The sequence below is a fragment of the Octodon degus genome, unplaced genomic scaffold (genome assembly GCF_000260255.1).
Source record: "Octodon degus isolate 3935 unplaced genomic scaffold, OctDeg1.0 scaffold00004, whole genome shotgun sequence".
Lineage (NCBI taxonomy): Eukaryota > Metazoa > Chordata > Mammalia > Rodentia > Octodontidae > Octodon > Octodon degus.
Window position 1 is genome coordinate 27,211,078 of NW_004524580.1, and position 3,000 is coordinate 27,214,077.

Genomic DNA, 3,000 nt, shown 5'->3' on the forward strand with positions numbered 1-3,000 from the left:
GATCATTGCCTTGCCCATCTTCTACATATAACTGTATTGCTTGTCACTGTCATGTTTCCTAGCTCTTCTCCTTTCCCTCTTAATTAGTTAGTCCTTGAGTTCCTGCTTTCCTTTTACTTGTATTATACATTTCTATTGGTATTTCTTCTTTTGAGTTCTTATACTAGGGAAACTATACGATATTTACATGTGTGTGTCTGATTTATTTCACTTACGAGTATATCTTCAAGTGGCATCCACTTCAATATAAAGGCTTCGAGTTTATCATTCTTTATAGCTGAGTAATACTCCATTGTGTAAAACTACCACATCTTTTCAATCATTCCTCATGTGATGGGCATTTTGGTTGTTTCCAAGATTTGGCTATCACAAATTGTGCTGCTGTAAACATAGGCACACATATATCCCTAAGATATGATGTTTTCAGATCCTCTGGGAAAATTCCCAGTAGAAGAATAGCTGGTTTAAATAGGATTTCCAGTCCAGGTTTTCTGATTTCCTTAATGGTTGCACCAGTCTACATTCCCACCAACAATGGAGAAGGGTTCCTTTTTTCCCACAGCCTCTCCAACATTTGTGGTTGGATGATTTCTTTATGATAGCCATTCTTTCTGGGGTGAGATGATATCTCACTGTTGTTTTAATTTGCATTTTGCAGATGGTTAGTGATGTGGAGCATTTTTTCATGTATTTATTCACTTCTTTAATTTCATCCTCTGAGAAGTGTGTGTTCATTTCAAATGCCCATTTCTGGACTGGGTCTTTAAATTTTGGGGCCCTAGTGTTTTTTATTTCTTTATAAATTCTAGAGAGCGGACCTTTGTCTGAGTACTTACTTGTCATGATTTTTTTCAAATTTGTGGGTTGTCTTCACTTTGTTGGTAATTTCTTTTGATGTGCAAAAACTTCTCAGTAAGAGCAGGTCCCAGTTGTTAATTCTTTCCAGTGTTTCCCGTGTGATTTTTTTTTTTTTTTTTTTTTTTTTTGCGGAACCGGGGATTAAACTCAGATCGTTGAGTTTGCCAGTGAAGCACTTATCCTACTGAGCCATCTCCCCGGCCCCTTTCCCGTGTGATTTGATTTTTGTTCATGAACTCTTTGCCTACCCCTATGTCTTTAAGAGTTCATCCTACTTTCTCTTCCAGGAGATTTAGTGTCTCTGCTTTAATGTTAAGATCTTTAATCCATTTTGACTTTAGCTTAGTGCATGGTGATAGACCTGGGTCATGTTTTAGTTTTCGGCATGTAGAGAGCCAGTTTTTGCAGCACCATTTGTTAAAGAGGCTGTCTTTCTTCCAGTTAGTATGTTTGGCCCCTTTGTCAAAGATAAGGTGGCTGAGTGTGTTCGTAGGGGCTTCAGCATCTTCTAATCTATTCCCTTGATCCTCAGGTCTATTTTGTTGCCAGTACCATGCTGATTTTATTATAGTAGCTTTGTAGTATAATTTCAAGTCAGGAATTATAATGCCTCCTGCCTTGACTTTGTTGGCCAGGATTACCTTTCCTATTCTAGGTCTTTTCTGATTAAAAATAAATTTTAGAAATGATTTCTCTAGCTCTGTGAGGTATGTTGGTGGTAGTTTGATAAGGATTGCATTAAATCGGTACAGCAATTTTGGGAGTATGGGGGCCCTTCACTCTCGGGCAGGTTCCCTGTGTGTCTGTCCCTCCACTGTGTCAGGACACCTACCAGGACAGTGCCAGGCACTATTGTAAGCAGCACACAAAGCAGTATATACACACAGTTTAGGTTTAGGTTGGAGTTGTCCTTTTGTCTCCTCTAAAGTTAATGGTATGTCGGTGTCCGTGTGAGACGCTGGGCCTGCGTTGTGCTCGCTGGCTTCTGGGCTTTGCCCCAGCAGTTCTCTCTTCTCCGGACTCCTCTGCCACCGTTCGCTTCTCCATTATCCTGCCTTTCACGTGATCTTCCAGATGACCTGCAAGGGCTGAAGTTCTGTCCCGCCCTCTGGAAGCCCCACTTTCTCCCTGGTGGTTTCTGTGGCAGGGCTCTGGAATTACAGCCTACCTCTTGGGTCAACCAAGGTGATCACTAAAACAGGAAGATAAAGGAAATGCTGATGATGTGCTACAGCTTAATTTGACAGTGCGGTGACATCAGTACAGGGCATGCGGGTGCTCTGTACTGATGGGCATTTTACTGTGAGACGTTAGAGGAGAGTAAAAGGTCTACTTGGGTAAGAGAGGTTGGCTACCAAATTACAGGAAAAGAATAAACATCACTAGAGTGTTGGAGTCAGCAAATGTGGCTATTGTCAGCAAACGTTTGCTTTTGTAATTTACCTGCTGACCTTTACAGGGAGAGAGGTTCTGTAATAATTCTAGTCTCTGAAGGTTATCCCTGGAGTAGATTCCTTGCCCTTAAGTCCTCCCCTTGGGACTGGATGTGCTGTGGGTTCTAAGAAGCTGGAATTGGGCAGTGGGGTTGGCTGTAGAGTTGTGTGTCTGTTCTCATGAAGGGGCTGCAGAACTGGATCAAAAGTGGGCTCATCAGAGACCACCCCTTTGGAGTCACTTGGCATCGTGATGACTTCCTCCTGAGTCAGATGCAGTGAGAAGAAAAAACCGTGGGAAACGTTCCCTTCAGTTATGCCGCCAGAAAATGAGTCGCTGGTGTCCAGTGTAAATGCATTTAGGGGTCAGGCCCTCAAAACTGGAAATACTATGTATCTCATGGAAATGAATAGGAAAGCTGCCTTTGTCGTTTTCTGGCACTCAGGACCGGAACTCAAAAGGAGTGTGCCTCCGGTTCTCTATGTGGGGCGGGCTCTGAGCGGCAGCTCAGTGCCAGGTGACTGGCGGAGGAGGGGGCAAAGGTCGTATTTCTTACCCAGTAGTTGCTGCCTGTTTATGCCAGGGGCTGCCTAACCTCATGCCACCTTCACAGGAGTTGTGTAGATGTGTGGACTAGGCATCCTCAGTTTAGGGTGGAGGAATGCAGGTAACCAGTGGCAAAGCCTGCAAAATATATATATATATATA